The sequence below is a fragment of the Protopterus annectens genome, chromosome 2.part1 (assembly GCF_019279795.1).
Source record: "Protopterus annectens isolate FY-2018-M chromosome 2.part1, PAN1.0, whole genome shotgun sequence".
NCBI lineage: Eukaryota > Metazoa > Chordata > Ceratodontiformes > Protopteridae > Protopterus > Protopterus annectens.
The window spans coordinates 1058754687-1058777581 of NC_056729.1; positions in this window are offsets into that span (position 1 = coordinate 1058754687).

The following is a 22895-nucleotide window of genomic DNA, read 5'->3' on the forward strand; positions in this document are numbered from 1 at the left end:
CAGGTGGGTTGGAGCAATTGCAATGTGACAGTTCCTTACAAATGTTATACTAAAGCAAATAATGCAGGTTCTTATTGTAATACAAACTATGATTCATTTCTTGAATTGATGCATAAAACAATTAATGAAGTACAACATAATGATGTTCTTTTTAAAGGAGTACCGCACCCACAGACTCAAAAAACATGTTTAAAACATCATGGCATGATGTTTCCTACACAGCACTCTGGGATTATTTACAGTATTTTAAATATTTTTATATGTAATTCCAGACTCTGACCACCTGGAGGCTGGCATATTGACGTGGTTTGGATAAATCAGGTTGTCATCCAGTGTCCCAGAAATCATTGTTTGGGTCAAAATGTTACATCATGCAGGCCTCCTTTTGCCTAAAGTTCCTGTCATTTCATAGATGTTGCATGCGTACAAAGTACTGAGTAAAATAGAACAGTGTAAGTAACATTCCCTGCTGCTGGATGACTACTTAAAACAGAAACTGTGCAAATACCACAGAACACACTCAAAGTGCTGTTTAATGCTGACTTTTTTTTCTAATTTAGTTTAAATGGCACTAATTTGTGAGACAATGAATTCCAGTCCATTTACTTCTCCCCTTCCCCATAACACTTAGCTTCCCTAGCTGTCAAAGTCCTGAGGGTAATTTGACCTGGTAATTCCATTGATTGGCAGATCTCAGCAGGGTGCTTGACTCGTGTAATTTAATCTTTGCTCTAGCATTTCCTTTGTTAGAGGGGACATTTTTTTGCTGCACTATAGCCATGGCCTTACTTGACTGCAATCACATCCAGTAAGGTCTTGCACCAAGGAGCTAAAGAATAAAACATTTATACTATTAACCAGTTTAGATCTTTATTAATTTAAGTGCTAAGGTATCACTTCATGCTTCCACCTTGTTAAAAATTGAGATTTACATGTGCAAAGTGTGTTGGTATGCAGTGTTTGCCTTCATATGTTTTTACTCCACTGGTTGGTTTGCAAAAAAAAAACCTTTTGCAGTGTTCCTGGATTTGTCTTTGTACATACAAACCACATTGCTATATTTTCCCCTTCCTTTTTCTTGTGTCCAGAAGTCACTTATAACAAAGTCAATTTTTTATTGATTTTTTTTTAAATAAAGGACATCAAGATCAACTTACCTTGAATCAGATAATGGATGCCACTGCAAAGAATCACTGTTGAAATATTTGTGCATGGACAAAATCCCTTACTAAATCTATTTGCCAGCCTCCAGTTCAATTGGTGCTATGGCTTTAATATACTGGTGTGTTTGCTCATGCCTTCCAAATATCTCCACCATTACATACCAGTTTTGCAGTGTAGTAACCATCTGACATGCTCATGCACCTTTAGCCATCAATATGCAGCTACTCCTGTTCATGTGAGTATGTGAATTCATTTTCAGACTTAAGGTGTGGAAGCTGCACTGAATAATTCTAGGTGCTTGTTCAGGTTTCACATGGTGCTTGCTTAGAGCTACTCTCATGTTAAGCCACTATGAATATGTTGCACTGCCACCTCTGATACCAGGGTAATGTTTTAATCTTTCTATTCCTGCACTGCACACTAGCAGTATCTGGTGCAAATACAACAGAGAAGTATGCAAGCGATACACCACCTAAGCATCATTTGCCATGCAGAATGTACAAGTATGCATACCAAATTTCTGTGTTTCAAACATCGGTGTTACTACACTACTACTAAATAAAATGAACAGCACTCAGGCTGGGGGAAGGACAAGGGAGCTATGACATCACAGAATGGGTGGGTCTTATTATTTTAGTTAGAATCAGATGACGGCTGTGGTGATGTCACTTTGGGGGAGGAAACTGATTAAAAAAAAAAAGTACCTGCACTGCCTGGCCTCAATGATGTCAGTAATTGGGCGACTCCAGCAAGCTTTATTCAAACGTGAGAGAATGATTTTGTAAGTGAAACCATCACACTATGAGAAGGTAGGCTTCTGTTACAGAAGTAAGGGGAATTATAAAAATTGTAAATGCTTTATTGTTGTTGCTTTACAGAGGACAATGTAAATAGGGAGGAAAAGGGCCGTGAAGTTGAGGAATACATTAGAGAAACCTGTTGTACTCCTTTAAGCAACTGTCTATAATTGATAGGAAAATGTTTCATGCAGGGCAAGCATATATTAATAGCAAGGTTACTACTAAGGTAGAGGATTGTTATTTTGTGTGTGGGAAAAAGGCATACAAATGGTTACCTGAGAATTGGTCTGGCAGTTGTTTTTTGGGTTACCTGGTTCCGGCCATATGACACACTGCAGTTTTGCCTCAAGGTAAAATTCAAAATGCCCGAGAGGTCACCAAGAAACCTGTGAAGAAACCTGAGAATCCAGTGGGACAAATCGAGGTGGGCTGGAGAAATCATCATTCCATGGGCGATAAACTGACACATATGGACTTGAGTGATATTGTTATATCGTGGGCAGGCGTATTACCAGCATATGGAGCAGTGAAATCGATTTGGGAGCAGAGAAAACTGTCTAAACTCCTCGAAGTAATAAGCAATGCAACTTTTTCCGCTCTCAAATTAGTAACTGATGAACTGAATGCTATGAGAACTGTGGTGCTTCAAAACTGCATGGCTCTTGACTTCACCCTAGCTGCGAGAGGTGGTACGTGCGCTTTAATCCAAGAAGAGTGCTGTGTGTACATTCCTGACAACCAGCACGAGATAGACAACCATCTTGAGGTGATTCAGCAAGTGTCGGCCATGACCAAACCAGGCCCAAACCCACTGACGGACTTTTTCCAGAAATGGTTTGGGGGGGTGGGGTACCATCCTAATGAACATCTTGATTGCCATTTCTGTAGGTATGCTGCTGTTGGGAGTATGTGTTTGTTGTGGCATCCCCTGCATGAAAAGATTGATTAAAGATTTTATAGACATGTCGGTTTCTGAAACCTTATATCAAAGTACTGAGTTTGAAGAACTGTTAAAGACTGAAATGCTTTCATAAGTTAAACTGAATTACTTTCTTAACTGCAAATCCTGAATGGAAGAGGTTAGGAGAAGAAACAAACTGTTTATGCTTTTGAAAGTAGAATAAAAGTATTAATAGGGAGGAAATTTTAGAAAAATATGTATTAATGTGTATATTAGTGCTTTTAAAAGCCCAAAAGGGTTAACACATTTATTCTATTTCATACTGCATAAATCCATATAAATTGCGAATGCTTTCTGACCTTGTATTTTGTCAGCACAGCTGAAATCTTGCTTATGCCTTTAGAAATTTACTGAGAAGCAGATGATTTTCTGCTGGGTTAGGAAAATAATGAATAGAACAATACCGTTTCTATAATGTTATTAAACTTAGACAATTAGCTCTGTTTGTGCTATGAGAACATACAGAGCTGCAGGAAGGATAGATAAGTAGAACAAAGACTGCTTGAAGAATATGAACTATAATCTGTGTTTGCTTTGTGCTTGAATTAGCAGAGTACCTTGAAATGTAACACAGCACTGTAGAAATAATTGTAACTAGCTAGTGGTCTCCAAGGCCGTGTTATTTTTCAAAACGTTTCTCACAAATCTAGTAATGTAATGTCATGTCAGCAGAAAATCATGAACAATATCTACTGTGAAAAACAATATTGTAGGCTTGTATTTTATTACATCAGCTTTAGAAGGCAATGGCTTGTAAAACAGTATAAGAATGGCTTCACTTCCTGTTACTAATCAGACAAACTCTGTATTTCTGCATGTTTTTGTCTCCTTGCTGCAAGAATTAAAAGTGCCTTAACCTGAACCTTACGTGTATTGGTCTTTGAAGTTTTTTCCTTTGACAATGCAGAAGACACTCTAGCTGAGAATTGAACCAGACAGCGTCTTACTGTGAGGCGACAACGCTACTGCAGCACCACCACCGCAGATCATTTTTCCTTATGTAGATATCTTGCTGATTTGTGCAGATTGTGGAATTCTTAGACAATGTTGCATTCCTCCTTTTCCACCTGGGCATCAAACTGAACCTTCAGAAGTTCTTCTTCACACCCTGTCAATGAATTACTTTCTTGTGGTGTTTGATAGATACAGTAAAAAGGATGACCTTCCTGCCAGAAGACAAAATTCCGACTTATCAGGGCATTTTCTTGGTCTTCTCTCTTCTAGATGTGGCCTCAGTGGGAGAGCTCTTCAAAGTTCTAAGCCTAGTGTTATCACCGATCCACATGATACCACTAGCCAGACTACCACCGCGGATCATTTTTCTTTATGTAGATAACTTGCTAATTTGTGCGGATTCTGTATTAAAGTGTGTGGAATTCTTAGACAATGTTGCATCCCTCCTTTTCCTCCTGGGCTTCAAACTGAACATTCAAAAGTTCTTCCTCACACCCTGTCAATGAATTACTTTCTTGTGGTGTTTGATAGATAGAGTAAAAAGGATGGCCTTCCTGCCAGAAGACAAAATTCTGACTTATCAGGGCATTTTCTTGGTCTTCTCTCTTCTAGATGTGGCCTCAGTGGGAGAGCTCTTCAAAGTTCTAAGCCCAGTGGTATCACTGATCCACATGATACCACTAGCCAGACTACACATGAAAAAAAATCAGTTGTACTTGAAGAATTTTTGCACCCACGACCTTCATTCATTGGATTTCCACTTACCAGTACTGGGATTTGTGAAACAGGAACTGCAGTAGTGGAGGCGTCAAATGTCCCTGAATACAGGACTCCCTTTTTCTCTTTATACCCTTTTCGAATCTATCCAGAAGGACTCTTTAGATATTTTGTGTGTGGAGCACCATCCATTGGTGTTTAAGTGCAAGGCTTCTTGGGTCCTCAGGACATGCCAAAGCACATATATGAGATGCTGGCTGTGATTAATGACTTTAAAATTCTTCATCACTTTTGGATTCTGGGTCCTATTCTAATGTTCACAAACAACACTACCATGATGTGGTTGCTAATCATGTAAGGGGGTACAAATTCATACTCTCTTTGTCAGTTGACAATGATGGCCTCGGAGCTAGCTGTACAGCATTCTCTGACTCTTCATGCCCCGTACATTCCATCAGAGCAAAATATAGTGTCAGACAGACTAAACAGATCCCTTATGAGTGGAAGCTCGATGTACAAGTTTTCCAGGACCTGATCCAGATGCGAGGAACACCTCAAATAGATCTTTTCACCTCCTTTCAAAACAGGCATCTGAAAAAATTATGTTCAAGACATCTTTGCAGCCATGCTTGTAATACAGACGCTCTATCATTCCCATGGTCAGGAATGTTCCTGTATGCATTTCCACTCTTACCAATGATTTCCACTGTGTTTCCAAAGATGCAGAAAGAATTACCAGAGATCATTGTGGTATCCCCCTTTTGGACCACACAAAGTTAATTTTTCCTTTTGATAGAATTGGTAAAGGGTAGTTACCACTACGTTCCTCACAAATTAGATCTGCTCACACAGCATCAGGGGTGAATGGTACACCACAAATTAGAGCTATTGCAACTGACAACCTGGATGATTCTATTTTGATACTTTTTAGGCACTTGTTCCATGAGGATATGCAGCAGGTATTTAAGGAGGCAAGAAAACCTGGAACAAGAACATCTTATGTTTATAGGTTCATATGTGTATACTAGGCTAATGACCACTAGGGCTCTTATAAGCCTAGCCATACAGCCCAAATGTGACCCACAAATTTGATTTTTGTTGGGGTATTTACTATCTGTCTCAGTATTTAGTGACATAGGCACCAGATCAGGGGTGAATTTCTGATTACCTATCCATTGGTCCAAGTTGTGCTTAAATAGGGTTAAGGAAAAACTTTGATGCACATGAATGGGGAACCTGTTCCAGAGAATAGGAATTCCCTGAGAAAGATATCTGTCCCTTCAACATGTTTGTCACAAGCAAAAATTTAGGTCTTTAGGTGTAGTAGTTCTGATGCTGTTTGTTTTGGAATCTTTTGCACACTAGAGTTCCCTTGCATGCCAGGCAAAGATCACTTCTCAGTAAAGAGACAGGGCTTTGAAGTGATCATCATAGGATATTGTGTTTATTCCCTATATTTTTTGTAGGGAATCTTTGTGGACGTTCCAGTTACTGCATGTGTCTGGCCAATTACATACCGAAGACCCATACTCTGTGATGGGTCTGATGTGGGCAGTGATACAATGGCCTCTCTGGACCTAGATGCCAAACTTATAAACTGAGAAACATAGAAGACTTTTCTTACTACCATGGACACATGTTGGTAGAAGGCAAGGCTACTATCTACATGAGTTCCCAGATCTCTGACTAGTGAGTCAACTTTTGTGGGTCTTTTTTTGATTATGTTGTTGCCCTGGGTGGTTGACTTCCCAAAAGGTACAATATTGCATTTCTTGTCATTGAGTTTTAAGCCAAACCTTTTGCACCAAGTGTTTGTTGGTGTTAGACCTTCCTGAAGTGTGTTCTCATCTTGAGCGGATTCAATGACTGCTCACAGTTTGCAATCATCCGAAAATGTGGTCAGCCAGAGGCCTTTAACATTGGCTTTAACCTGTGAAAAGAAGAGCGGGTCCATCACGGGTTCTGGGGGACTCCACCCATGACCAGCTCCTTTTTGGAAGCAGCCTAACCAATGCTAACTTCTTAGGTCTTATCACTGACCCAGCAAGCTATCCAGTGTGTTATAAAGGAGTTTATGCCTAGTTTTGTATGTTTGTTAACAATGCCTGGGTGCGGTGTTGTATCAAATGCTTTAGCCAGATCTAGGTAGGCAGTATGCACTGTTTTTCCTTCATTCATTGCCTTACTAACCTCTGCAAAAAAGCCCACCAGTTTCAGTAAGCATGACCTTCCTCTGACAAAGCCAAATTGGAATGGAGCCAGTGTCTGGAGGTCTCATGTGTCATTGTTGATAATTTCAGTAATACTTTTTTCCATGGCTTTGCACATAAGACTACTGGGTCTGTAGCCTCCAGAATGTGTTGCAGGACCTCCCTTATGAAGGGGGATAACCATCACAGTCCTCCGTTCTCAAGGCACAAAGCCTGCTTTAAGACTATAGTTAAATAGTGAGCCCAGAGTCCTGATAGGTTGTACTTTAGACTGTTCAGGAGGCATTCTGGGATGTTATTGGGGCCCATTCAGGCTGTGCTCTTAGCTTTAGTTTTCACAGTCAGTACATGCTCCCTATTTATAGTTGGGAGGAATTTGTTTGAGCGTATATCTTAGGGGGTGTTTGGGAGTGAGAAGTGGGTAAAGTTGGAAATGAATTTGTCCGCTAACAGGTTTGCAATATCGCCAGACTCAGTAAATGTAGCAACATTAACCATGAGTTCACCACATTGCTGTGTGCTGCCCTTGAGGTCTTTGACATAGCCTCATGGTTATTCTTCAACTGGGAGGCTATCTTAACCTCAGCGTTGGCTTTGCTTGACCTAATTAGTTCTGTTTGTTGCCTGTTTAGTTTGATGAGAGAGGTTTTATCTTTAAGGGAATTACCTATCATGATTTTTGCCATATTTTATCGTTTGTCGTATATCCTGTTTAATTTGTGATGTCACCAGGGTGGTTTGTTTCTCGGTCTAGTTCTGGGCTTACTTCTGGTTGGTATAGCAGCCTCTGTACTGCTATTAAGTTTTTCTAGGTGGTGCTTATCCAGTAACAGAGGTCCAGAAAGTGTTTTGACCCCACTGGTTTTGAAACATTTGTGTTAGCTACTTAGAGATTGTCTGTCCTATGCTTCTAGCAAAGTGCATCCTGCAGCCATCTCAGCTTGTCTGCTCATGGATCCCCATCTTTCATCTCTTTTTGAAAGGAGTGTTGGATGTGAAATCCCCTTAACAGCAAATTCTTACTTGGCTTTATTTTTGAAATACTGACCTTCCCTCCTTTGAACCTGATTCTCAGACTGATTTACAGTTCATTACTTGGAAAAATGTTTTACTTATTGCTTTGACATTTGCAAGGTGCTTCTCTGGGCTGCAGGCTGTCATGGTGGGGTACTATCTGATTTTTCACAAGAACAGGTCATTCATGCCTAAAGCTGTGTCTGAATTTACCTTCAATCAAGTGATCCATTTCCTAGTGTTCTATTCTGATCCAGAACACAAGGGGGAAAAGACTCAACATATCGTGGATGTGCACAGGCAGCTCAGGTATTACCTTGATAGAACAAAGCCTTTTAGGAATGCTGAACAACTTTTTGTCTCCTGTACAGGGGCTATGAAAGGTCAGCCTATGTCTAAGCAAACAACTGTGCAATGGTTGTCCTCTGCTTTTGTTTTCTGTTCCTCCCACAATGGTAAATCTCTTCCTAGCAGTGTTAAGGCTCACTCTTCTAGGGCTTTATGCTCTTCGATGGCATATTGGAAAGCGGTAGATTAGATGCAGTGACCTCATTCTCTGTTCATACATTCAAAGATCCCTACAAACTGGATTACTTTTCAAGGTCCAGAGCAGACAGTGTTAAGACCATTCTCCAGGTGCTCCTAGATCCTTATCTTTCCACCTGCTAGGCAGGTAAGCTTTGGGAATTTATCCAAAATGCTACTGAGGCAGTAAGAATGATGAACATAGTATAACTGAGCAAGTTCCACTTACCTGTAACAGTAGATGTTTGAATTCCTCATTGCCTCAATGGCAGCACCCACCCACCATCATCCAGACTGTACATAACTGAGGTGGGTTGCAACGTCTTTAATGAGGTTGTTGCTGGATTTGGTTTTTATGTGCATGGCCGGCCTTAGGCATAGGCGAACTAGGCAACGGCCTAGGGTGCCAAACAGGCCAGCCTCATAAAGGGCGTAATTTTTATTATTGACTTATTTGTTTTAATTAATTAGTTCCGTTCATCTTGGCGCCCTGTTTGTCCTAACCGTACTGTGAGTTTTGCACCCTATTCTGTAGTCCATCCCTGGAATACGCACAGTCCAGAGCCCTTCAGCCAATACCATAAGTTTCTGAATCTTAATTTGTGCCATGGCTCTTTCTAATAACTCCGTTACCATGGTTTATAACAACAGTTTATTTTCTGTTGTGAACATCATTTCCTCTTTTCAGCCTAGTTGTGAAAAAAGTACAGCAGAGGTACCAAACAGTATGAGGATCTTTTTGATTTAGAAGATAATTTATTCAGGCTTAATATGTTTAATTTGGAGTTGTATTATATATTATACGTTTTATTATGTTCTTTTACTTAGATTTTTTTTTCATGTCACAAGCTGGAAATGAAAAGTGCTGTAGCTGAACAATGAGTAAGGTGTGAGCTTTGAGGAACAATGCATGTAGTACTGAATACCAGTATAAAACATGACAGTCCATAACGTTGTAGCAAAGGTATGCAAGAGTTTGTGAAAGTGCAGTTTGTTTGCGTCTGCTTATGGGGTTTGGTCACTTTTGTCAAAATGTAGGTGATAGAACGAAGTGCATTAGTAATAAACATTTTTTACATTTTATTGCTGTTTATTTTGCTTAGTGTTTCTGTTTGGCTTGAAGTGTCTGTTCTACCGCATTTCTTAGATAAACGTCTCTGTGCTTTCTACCTCTGACCGTGATTTTGACTCAAATTTTAGCTCTGTCCCTCTTAAACCCTCCGAAAACTGGTAACTTTTGTAGAAAAGGAGGTGAATTATACTTAATAATGACAACAGAGTTATAGATTTCTCTTATTTCAGAAAATGCATATTAACTGGTATTCTCTTATTCTGTCAATTTTTCTAGTTAATAGTATTAATATTTTAAGTGTCCCTGATTGTTCCTGATTATTCCTGGATGTGTCCCTGATTCTGTTGAGATTTGTCCCTGATTGGTTGAGAGCTCTGCCCTTAATCGTTTTTCTCCCTTTTTAATTTCCCCAAATCTTTTGGGTTTCTAATACCATGACGGGAATAGACCCCATTCCTAAGTCAAAGTACGATTAAAGTTCATGAAATTAGTATTGTTTCACTCTTTGATGTCAGCCAAAAGTGCTCTTCGCAGCACCCGCATCGTGCTCAGTAATGGCTCCTTCTGCAGTTTGTATGGAGTTACATTGTATTGGTAGTGTATCTAAATATGATTGTAGACTCTTTTTTATAAGATCCGTTGCTCCTACTACTATTGGAATTATCTGGGTATCCTTCTTCCAAATTGCTCTCATTTCTGCATGCAGATCCTGATATTTTATAACTTGGTGTCTCTCTGTATGCAGGGCACTGTAGTCACTGGGTGTGGTGATTTCAATGATCAATGCTACTCTTGTCTTCTTTTCTTGGACTACTATATCCAATTTTGTAGCATCTATCTTTTGAATTGTTGGTAATGGATGATCCCATGTGATGTAGACTTCATCATTTTCTATGATGCTTTGTGGCTCATGTTTCCAGTGTTTTTCAGCCACTCCAAAACCATAATGTTTGAACAATCCCCAGTGCAACAGTCTCACCACGTTATTATGCCTTTCAGTATACAGTCCTTCTGCCATTAGTATTTTCCAACCAGCAACGAGGTGTGCAACTTTTTCCAGTTCGGTTTTACAAAACCTACATTTGTCTGTTTCTCCCACATGTTCAATGGACTTTGTAAACCAATGTGTACGTAGCCCACTATCTTGTGCCCCAATATTAATCTTTCATCTTTTGGATTGTATTCACCTCTCCTTAACCATTCCTGCATTTGTTCCTGATCAACATGAGGTTATTCCAGAAGTTTTCTATACTTGCAACTATATTTATGCATTTTCCACATTTCTTGCCTTTTCATCTGGTCCTTCATCTTATATTCTTTCTTTTATTTTTTTGGCACATTCAGTTGCTGCCTGATTTTTATCTACTTCTTGTTTGATTTCCATTCCTGGTTGAAGCTGATATGCTTCTGCTAAATTAAGCAGGGAAGTCATCTTAAATTTATTATCCTCATGTTTCAAAACTTTCGCTATGTTTGGATCTTGTGAGGTCAGCAGGTATGTGTGGAGTCCCACGATTACAGATCTATACATGTAATCAATTTCAAGGAGGCCCATCCCTCTTCGGAACGGGGAATATATAATCTTGGTATGCACTGTTTTTTATAGATTATTTGGTGATGAAGCATCCTTCTTTTAATATCTGATCTATCTAACACGTTTTGGGGCCAGTCAATCACTCCAAAACTGTAAGTTAGGATAGGAAGACCAAATTGGTTTATAGCTTGGATTTTGTTCCTAGATGTCAGTGCTGTTTTCAGGATTAATTTAAGTCTTCTAAAATATTCCTTACTAAGTTTTACTCGCATTTGTTCATGTTTTATTGCTGATCCTTCATCAATTCCCAAGTACTTATACACTCCCTCTTGCTCAAGTTCTTTTATATTACATTCTTGTCCCAAACTGATGTTTTCCAGGTGCTGCAGTTTTCCTGCTTTAAAGGTTGCTTTTGCACATTTATCAAGGCCAAATGACATTCTAAATATCATTTTAAAAGTTTTGACAACCTGCAGCTGTGCTTTCAGTTCCTCGTCTGATGAGCTATATAGTTTAAAATCATCGACAAACAGAAGATGAGAAGTCTTTAGACTTTGTTGTTGTCTAGGAGCCAAATTGTAGCCATGACCTAAGCTGTTAAGTAGACAACTTAATGAGTTAAGGGCAAGGCAGAATAGCAATGGTGACAGAGAATTACCCTGGAATATCCCCCTTTGAATTTTTACCCCTGGGATAGTAATTTGTCCTATATCATGGTTTAATTGCAAGTGGTCTGCCATTGTTTCATGGTCACTGTAATGTAGTCAATCAGTGTAGGATGTATCTTATACATGTTTAAGCATTCTTTTATCCATGAATGTGGAATACTATCAAATGCTTTTTTGTAGTCATTCCATGCCATACTTAGATTCTTCCCCTTTTTACAGTTCTCCACTATGACTTTATTTAACAACAAATGATCCTTTGTTCCATATGACTTTCTTTTATTGCCCTTTTGTTCTACTGCCATAATTGAGTTTTCTTCTAAATGACTATAAACTCTGTCAGCATCAATTCCCGTGTATAGCTTATACGTCGTCGGAAAGCAAGTCATTGGTCTGAAATTTTTGGGGTAGCTTGCAGGTTCACTCTTAAGTAGGAGCATTGTTTTTACCTGTTGTTAGCCAGACTGGTGTCTGTTCGGGGTGCGCATATAAATAGCTCTTACTCATGGCTAGGTCTTCATGCAAATATGTTAATACTTTTTTAACCAAAAGTTAGGTACTGCACCTGGGCCAGGGGTTTTCCAATTAGAGGCTTTTCTTAACTTTGTTTCAGTCTCTCTGGCTATTACTTCATCCCATTTTATATCCTATACATATAAACTTCTTATTCTTTCTTTTACTTTTATCCATTTAGCATCTTTGTTGTGTTCCACAGGATCTTCATAAATACTTCTCCAAAATGCATCTATTTCTTCTTTTTTTGGTGGTCTTTCAATTCCTTTTACCTTGTTTCTCAATCCTCTATAAAACTTTCTGGGTCATCACTAAATTGCCTGTTTGGTACTTTTCCTTTATATTTATCTGTGTATCCTCTAAGTTTTTCCGCCTGTTTTGAAATTTTTAATTTATTTGTGATAGCGCATGATAGATCCTGGTCTGTTCTAATACTGTGCACTGCTTTTATCACTTTCTTAGTATTTTTGTTGATCTATATCCTCTTCTATAGTCTTCTAACAGTGACACTTCTTATCTTAATTGATTTATATTTTTCTCTATTCGATACTTCCATGATGGTATTCAATTTCTCCCCCTCCTTTGCCTCACTACCCTATGCTCTTGTGGTAGAACTTTATCAGTTATTAATTTAGCTGCACAGTAACATATCCTGTTTACTTCTGTTATATTGCATGGATCTCTACAGACAGTCCTAATTACTGTGTTCATGTCTTTTATCAGACTTCTGACTTTTGAGTTTTATTGACTTTCTGCAGTCTGTTTCTTTCATTGATTTTAATATATCTATGTCCATTAAATCAAGCAACTCTTGCCTTAGTTCATTTTCTTCCAGACTGAGGGCACATACTTTGTTTTCCACTTCCTGTGGGCATTCTGTAGAGAGTTCTATAGCATCTTCCTGTGGCACCATCTTTTCGATTTCATCCTGTGCCATCTGTTGCTCTGTCATATGGGAATTCACTAGCTTATCACTCCTCAACATTGACTGCATCAGAGTTTCCACAGTCTTCGGTTCCTTCCCTTGCTGTCTAGCTTTAAGTGAATGTTTATACTGATTTCCCGTGGAAGGCTCCAAAATATCTTGATATGGCACCTGACCAATTGCTTTCTGTTCCACTGGTTTCCCCTTAATTTGGATAACCATTGCTCTATCCTCTTGTGGTACTTTCTGGATTAGATTTTCTACACTGAATCCTTCACTTTGCAGGTACTCCATAACCTCAGTTTCTATTTCTTTAACTTCTCCATTACAGATCTCCTTTTCTACTTTTCCTCTTTGTCTTATTTTTTGTATTGTAAAGTTTTCCATATCCAGATTCTTGTGCCTGTATTTCTCTTCAAATATCATTGGTGCTGCTCTTTTTGTATTGGTTAGTTTTGTTTTCTCTTAGGGTGGCCGCGGTGGTGCAGTGGTTAGTGTTGCTGCCTCACAGTAAGAGGTTATCTGGTTCGATCCTTGGCTGGGGTGCCTTCTGTGCGGAGTCTGCATATCCTCTCTGTGGTCGCGTGGGTTTCCTCCGGGTGCTTCAGTTTCCTCCCACATCCCAAAGACATGATGTAGGTGGATTGGACACTAAATTGGCCCTAGGCGTGAGTGTGTGCCTTCTGAGGAAGGTTGGGCACCGGGCTGGCAACACGAACATGTAAAATTCCACTGCCAATCATGAGCAGACAGGTGAACCGCTGTGGCGACCCCTACCCGGGAACAACCAAAAGAAGAAGAAGCAGTTTTGCTTTCTCCTTTGCATAAATATTACACCATATTAAATCTCTTTTTCTTTCCCATGTCCATATTTCTTCTTTTGATGTCTCCTGATCTTCCTGCTTCTTCTTACTTTGGGGACTCACTCCATCATGCTGTGATGTAGTATGAGTTTCTCCCCCATATACATGACAGAATGTTTGACAAGTAGTTAGAATGAGTGGCACATAACAAGCTTGAGAATAAAAGTAAAATGCACATTAGAATCAGATGCTGTACAGTTTTCAGTATTTGTGGACTTGCAGAGCACCACATATTATGAATGAGAGTATACTTTAAAATATATTTGGACCTTGTAAATTTACATTCTTCTTACAGTGCAGATAGTTTTAGGAGCTAGAAGAAATTATGCATTCCTTTATAATTTCAATTGAGAAGAATGGTGGTATCTCTAGTTTGTATAAGTCCCCATGACTGAAGATAGCACAAACACGAATGCAAGTGTTTGCGTTTTTTATTCCAAATAACAGCAGTATATGTACAGTTCAGTTTGCACTCAGGAGAGCAGTTCTGTTTCCATTAACCCAGGAAAGCAGACTTAGACCATCTAGTCATCTTTAGATACCTTGAAGGAATCTAAACTTGGAAGGTACAACCTACACCATATTTTTGTATTTCTTATTTGCATTTGTTAAACAGGCTAAATCATTGATCCACATGGACTCTGTCTCAGTCTGAGAGCACTGCTCTTCCCCTTAAAAAAAGAAAGTGTGATTTTTGTCAGTGTTCAATTGTACAATTAGAAATATAAACAAGTCTAGGATATTCCCATAGGTGAAAATTAGTGACTTGGCCTGATCTATTTAAGAAGTTATACATCCAGAAAGGGTGCATGGCTGCATTCTCTTGTAATAACCATAATATGGAAATAGAGTATAAACAAACATACATTGCACACATTTCAGTTCTTTTCTGTTGCCCAGTAGCTGTAAAGTAGAGCTTTCATACCAATAAGTGCTGTTGGAGAAGCCTAAAAAAGCCTTAAAAGGAGGAATCACAGCAAGGAAAACAAACCAGTAAAAATATAACAATTTCTGCTCTAACAATACATTATATTAAACCCCCAGGTGTAGCTATATATGCTGTCTGATACTGAATTAACTAGACGTGAAGCTATTAGACCAATTATTAAGCATAACTCCAGGGGAATAGATGAAGGCAGGCTGTCCTGCAGCAGTGTACTGTTTGAACATCTACCATCTACTGTAGTGAGTATATTCATATCTAAAGGGTCGCTGCTCCAGGAAGAATAATAGAGAGAGTACCAAGCAGTGTACCTTCAACTTCCATTGTAGATGGATAGTACATAACATGCCCTGTAGGACAATCAAACAGTACTGTTTCATCGATTCATAGATGTTACAAGGTTATTGAGTCTTACGACCATTTAAACCTTGGCCAGTGCCTTCTCTCAGGTTGCACTTCCTTTCAGTGTGGGGAGGGCATACAAGTCACAGCTGCCTAGAGTAAATTTGTGGATACCAATCCAGTCATCTTGGTTATTCTTAAGGGAATATAGCAAGTTGCATTGCTTAACATCCACAGGAAGTTTATCCCATAGGTTTGGGAGGTGCTGGGTTAAAATCTCTTTTTTCACCATGTTTTATTCATGTGTTGGTGAAGATTTAGGTCCCTGTTTCTAGTTTTGTTGTAATTAAAGAGATAAATCTACATACTGTAGAGAGAAACTATCACGTTACCTACTGGATTGCTTCTTGTCTTGAAAAAATCTGCAGGGGGATGATGTTGTATTCCAAAAATAAAAATATAAGTTTATGGTACAGCTATTGAACTTGCAAAGATGCAAGAAGTCCGGGACTTTAATCTGTAATGGCATGGTAACCAAGAGTGAGATCTCCCCTCTAAAGTCTATAAGACTCTCAATTTTATTTATTTACTTATTTATTATTATCATTTGTTGACCATAATTATCTGACTCAGCAAAAAAACTTTTTCAGTGGAGGCCTGTGGCACGGCCAGCCTTAGGCATAGCCACCACTTTGAAGTTTTCTGCAAATTTTTTCTTTGCTAGCCATATTGCAGATTTTATTTTATTTCTGAGAATTCTAAAGTTTATCTGCATGGGCCTCCATTGAAAAGGGATTATTTAATACACAGTCTGATGCCTCTAGTAAAGAAATGCAAGCAAACAAATACGCAAAATAAAATAAAATAAATCTGTATGTGTTAGGAGCAGGGAGAAATTGTTTGTTTTCATGTTTGCAATATAGAGTTTGGGGCAACATGGATTTTATGCATATCCTAGACTACTCCTGGGGTAATGGAGTTAGGTGAAATAAGAATATTACAGTGGTTGCCCAGTTTTCACTATTAAAGTCAACAATCATTGTTTCCATAGGAGATCACTGCTCATTGTCTAAGCATGCACTAAAATGATTCCTTTCTTTTGGAATATTTCTCTCTTCTTCATATTTGTGTGATTGTGGAGATGTGTACATGTATCTTCAGGACTTGTGAGGAAAGGGGTGCTTGTTCCCCTGCAAAAAACATGCATTAATTTTTTTCATGTGGTTGGTTCATTGAGGAGTTTAGCTCAGGAAGTTGGTTTCTTATGATTTGTAATGTGAGGACTTATAGTGGAAGTAAATAAAGCAAACTGTCAATATAAATATAAATGTAAACATTAGAAGACTTGCAGTACTTAGGCAGTCGGAATTTCAAACATTCATTAGAGTTCCTTTAAAAATCATAAAAAACTGAACCCTTAACTAAGATGCGATTTAATACACACTGCCATAATGCACTGTATTGTTAGAGCAGATAGAACAGAATTACTTTTGTTCATGGCTTGGCAATTGTAATAGATTATTTATCACGTAATAGCAGTTTGGTGCACACATGGTGATTATAAATTTATAGCATAATATATAGTATAAATATGTATATTGAGTAGGTAATATTTAATTTTTATCTCATTACAGTACTTTTGCGCATATAGGATGATTCTAGTTTTTATAATGGAGGCAGCAGAAACAGTTAAAGACAAGGTCAGTGTTAAGCATTGCTTCTGCTGCTTCGCAAATATTTAGTGTTGTAATAGGTTAAGTCCTACTTTGCTTTTGCTCATGTTTGTTGAACTGATTTCCATTTCTGTTTATATCAAAATTGTGTTCTGCCTTACCTTTATAATGGTTGACCTGTCAGGAGCATAAAGCACACATCAGGGAACATAGTACTTTATGTAGTGTCTAATAGTTTTAACCGCATTACATACATACCTCTGAATGAAGTGTATTACATTATCAGGAATGTACCTCATTTGGGGTCTTAAAAAGTTCATGTTCCTTGAAGTTCCACACTGAAAAGGTCTGTCACACATTCAGTGTTGGGAATTTTTTAACTGATATCCATAATAAATATAAATGAATCATATTAATTCATTAAAATATATATTTTTATAAATAATAGCATCTTTTAACCATCCTATGACCTTCCTAGTTGAAGTTGTTAGTACACTGTTAATATGTGTTCCACATTTTGCCCATTTGTTGCACATTTTGAGGCCTAGTGTTCCTCATTTTGGAGATGGAAGCTTGAGAGCTATGATTACATGATGTATTTTTTTCTATAGTATGACAAAGCATTTATTGATTTTCATGCATTAAAATAATTGACGGAAATAACTTGAGTGGCTTTCATGGGAAGTGACCTACCTGTGGGTGTTTCATGAGTATAGTGTGGGTAGGGCTGTGGGTGGGGCTTAAGGGGCACCAAAGCACTAATTCACCTAAGGCTCCATTTCAGCTAAGGCCGGCCCTGTTTATGTGGTATTATGATTGACTGCAAATTTGCTCTTAGTAGATGATTCTGGCTTCAGGTACTTTCATATCCTTTTTTTGGAAGTGAAAAAGCCTGCACACTCCCTTTCTCTAAAAATTGAAGGCTTCCCTACCAATATGAGCTCAGCCAATCAGCTGATACAGAAAAAGAGCACATAAGAAAATCAAATGATATATTCATCTTCTGCAATGCCTTTCTTTCTTCTATACTGGAACAATAAACTTTGACAGTTATAAAGAGACGCACACCAGAGTATTTCCATTGCTAAAACAAGCATTTGTCAATGCTGAATGTTAGTTTTTGTGTAGCATTGCTAAAATTTTTAGTATGTGATGCTGGAGAATGCTCTGTGAGGTATTTTGATTTACTCTGGTTATGCTGTAATCCAATGGTTGATATGAAAGAAAATGAAATGAGATTGATTAAGACTTGACACAAAATAAGGTACACATTTTTTATAGTATAATTACACAATGATGTAATGGAGGATTAAAAAGACAGGAATGAACTAAAGGAGCTGAGTGAACTGATATATGGGATACCTTCACACCAAAACTTTTTTTTCTTTTATTCATAAAGACATTTGCACAAAGGGGCATAGCCATATACAGTGGATATAAAAATGTACATAACCCTGTTAAAATACCAGGTTTTTGTGATATAAAAAATGAGACCACAGTAAATAATTTCAAAAGTTTTCCCACCTTTCATGTGACCTATAACCTGTACAATTCAATTGAAAATCAAATATGTCAGGGGAAAAAAAATCAAAAAAATGTACAATAAGCTGGTTGCATTAGTGTGCACACCCTTAAACTAATACGTTGTTGAAGCACCTTTTGCTTTAATTACAGCATTCAGTCTTCTTGGGTACACACTTGCCATCAATTAAAGAGACTTTGATTAACCCCAAATAAATTCAGCTGTCCTAGTAGTATTTTCCTGACATTTACTCAGTTACCTGCTACAGCAAAAGCTATGGTTTGCAGAGAGCTTACAAAGCATCAAAAGGATCTCATTGTTGAAAGGTATCAGTCAGGAGAAGGGTACAAAAGAAATTTCCACAGCATTGGATATACTGTGGAACACAATGAAGGCAGTCATCAAAACATGGAGAAAATATGGGACAACAGTGATGTTGCAAAGAACTGGGCATCCCTCCAAAATTGATGAAAAGACAAGATGAAAACTGGTCAAGGAAGCTACCAAAAGACTTACAGCAACACTGAAGGATCTGCAGGAATTTCTGGCAAGTACTGGTTTTGTACTACATGTGACAACAATCTCATGTATTCTCCATATGTCTGGACTATGGGGTAGGATTGCAAGACGGAAGCCTTTTCTTACACAGAAAAACATCTAGGCCCAGCTAAAATTTACAAAATAATACATCAAGTCTCCCAAAAGCATGTGGGAAAATGTGTTGTGATCTGATGAGACCAAGGTTGAACGTTTTGGCCACAATTCCAAAAGGTACGTTTGGTGCAAAAACAACACTTTGCATCACCAAAAGAACACCATCCCTTTGGTGAAAAATACTGGTGGCAGCATCATGCTTTGGGGTTGCTTTTCTTCAGTTGGAACTGGGGCTTTAGTCAAGGTGGAGGGAATTATGAACAGTTCCAAATACCAGTCACTTTTGGCCCAAAATCTTCAGGCCTCTGCTAGAAAGCTGAAAATGAGGAGGAATTTCACCTTTCAACATGACAATGAGGCCAAGCATTCATCCAAATCAACAAAAGAATAGTTTCACCAGAAGGAAATGGCCCAGACAGAGTCCAGACCTTAATCCAATAGAAAATCTGTGGGGTGACCTGAAGAGGGCTGTGCACAAGAGATGGCCTCACAGTCTGACAGATTTGGAGTGCTTTTGCAAGGAAGAGTGGGTAAATATTTCCAAGTCAAGATGTGCCATGCTGATAGACTCCTACCCAAGAAGACTGAATACTGTAATCAAAACAAAAGGTGATTCACCAAAGTATTAGTTTATGGGAATGCACACTTATGCAACCAGCTTATTGTATGTTTTTTATTGTTTATATTTTTCCCCTAACAGATATGTTTGTTTTTCAATTGGATTGTGCAGGTTATAGGTCACAATATTGGTGGGATTTTTTTATATCACAGAAACTTGGCATTTTAACAGGGGTGTGTACACTTTTTATATCCACTGTATGTGGTCCTGCCCCATTGTATAGACACAGTATGCCGTCCACACAGCAGCCACACAAATTGCTGTTCTCCAGAACTGTGTATGAGCTACAAAAGGTACAAAATCTACATATGGACTGGTCCTGATGGAGTACGTTGTGGCAATGCAGCTGCATACATACAGATGATATACCACACATGATATGTTCCTTAGCATAGAAAGCTGGATGACACATTTATGCTACTGTTAAAAAAAAGAGAGAGAAGTTTTATTACTGTTGCATGTTAGAAAAAACAACACCAGCAACAAAACTAGCAAAACCTGTTACCAGAACCATACCTGTCTCAGCACAAAACAATAATGCTATTGAATTCTGATTCATTGGGTGCTCACACTGTACCAGATCCCCTCATTACAAAACTATAGGTGTTCACACTATATCAGATCCCCTCATTACAAAATTATGGGTGGTCACACTGTACCGGATCCCCTCATTAGAAAACTATGATAGTGAGCCTAGCTCTGCCATCATGCCATATCATGAAACATTATTATGAATCACGCCTAAACTTTTGGAGCATGCCAAAATGAGGAAAAGCACCTTATTAAGCTGCAGTTCTTTGGTGCATTGTTTTGCCATGAGCAGCACTGAAGCACAGAGTAGACTGTGGTGTATGATGTGCCATCCTAGAACACAGGTAGGACTGCTGTATGGTGTCATGTCAGTGAAGTTCAGTTTCTTACTGTGGCATACTCATTGTAATGCACAAGATGTATGTATGCATCTGCACATTATACTTATGAATAGCAGGGCCTGGTTAGTTCAATTTACTACTTATATGAAATTCCCTATACTGAACAGGGTTCCCAGTATTGTGCACTCAGTACCAAGGCAGGAAGATAGCTAGAAAGGAAATGAATATGTCATCCAGACATTGATTTCTGTTTTATACTACTATGTTATGCCGTACTTTTGAGCACCTGAAAAATAAGTGTTAAGTTGCACAGTACTTTAAAAATGAAGACAGATTCATTTCTTTCTCTCTTTCAGTGGCTTTTATTAACTACAGTACACACGTGCGGGAGCCTCATGGAAAGTACCAGGGAGCCTCCTAGAACAAGGTAATAAAAAAGCTTATATACTGGTGATATTGCTGACAGTACAAAAATATAAAACTGAACCAATTAGATCATTATACAGGGCAGTTAACCAATCAAAGGTTTACCCGTAAACATAAGACAATTCACATCATCATATCTCTAGACAGAAAAGAAAATGGGATATACTTCCATAAAAGGCACATTTCCTGCCTTCAGGCAGAATCTAGTTTGTTCAGTATTTTTCCATTATTCACAGTTCAGAGTTGACAGTACTCAGTACATCTCAGTTTATACAAACTGTCACATACTCAATTCCCTTGAAACACATGCTTTGGCTGCTCATATTCTACAATCCCCCATTTGATGCTGTGTAAGCATCATCATTTAACCTGTCATACATTTGCCACAGATCTAGCATAACCATGCTACTAGTCTTTTCATCATTGAGAGACATTTTTATTTCATTATCTACAGTCATAGTTGCAGGCATATAAAATTTAGGCACTTTTTCACAGTTTTTGAAGACATTAATTTCAAGATCAGTGCTTTGAATAGAAATAAGACAATGAAAACAACAATTGCTAATACTGCAATTAACAAAATCAGCTTCAACAGTCCACCACCCCAACCTGAGAACAGGTTGGTTAACCAAGCCCATGTTGAGTTATCAGCCTCTTTGGCCTCTGAGAGTTTGAAATTCTCTGAATCAGTTCAAGGTGACTTTCAGTTTCATGCTGATTGTCAGGAATAAACGTACAGCACTCCTCCTGGACTAAAGTGCAAGTTCCTCCTTTCGCTGCTAGGGTGAAATTGAGGGCCATACGGTTTTGGAGTACTACAGCCCTCATAGCAGTTAGTTCGTCAGTTACTAGTTCTAAGGCAGAAAATGTAGCATTGCTCAAAATTTCGAGCAGTTTAGATAACTTTCTCAGTTCCCAAATTGATTTCACTGCTCCGTATGATGGAATTATACCAGCCCATGATATTACATTATCACCCAAGTCCATATGGGACAGTCCTTTGGTACTAGCATGAGCCAAGTCATGATGATAGATCCATGAAGCATCAACCTTGTCTAACAGATTGGCAGGCTTCTTGACCTCTCGAACGTTCCGAATTTTTCCCTTAGGTAATGTAGATACATGTCGGATAGCTGGAACTAGGTAACCCAGGAAACAGCTGCCAGACCAGTTTCCTGGTAGCCATTTATATACTTTTTTTCCACACACAAAATAACAGTTCTCTACTTTGATGGTGATATTGATAGGCTTAAAGCGATTCTCAGCATTCTGCCGCACTTCAAATATTTTCCAGGAAAAGTTAGCTATAGGGTTTTTTACAATTCTTGATATAGGTGAGAAATCGGTTACCCAACCCCATGCTGTGCAGTTATATACCACTGTTTTGTTGCAATGGCTCCACCCTACTCTGATTTTATCAAGTTTCTGGAAACACACAGTTCCATTTTGACGGACAGACAACTGTAATGCTACTTAGTGTTTCGAAATAACTCTTGATGTGTCGTAGATCAGATTCATCCATGTCTCTTTAATCCTTAAAGGAACTATATTTAGCATCAATCCCCCATGAACCGTAGGAATGGCAGTGCAGATCCAGCAATTGGAAACATTAAGGGATGATGCATAAGTATATTTTATAGGTTGGTAGGTATTGAATGGTGGATGCCATGTAGTTCTTTTGGCATGAGATATTACTATAGTGGAAAAGAGGAATGGCCACAGTAGAAGGATAAGAACAACAAAAATAACCACCAAGATTGTTTTACAGTACCTCAGTGGAAATGGTGGTTTCGGTGGTATTGTATTGGAATAGAGAAGTGTTCCGATTGTAGAAATGTCAGACATTATCAGGTGCAGGAATAGTATGGCTTAGAGTACGGGAGGCGATAGGTGGAGATTCTGGAGATGTGAAAGGTAGAGGTGTTTG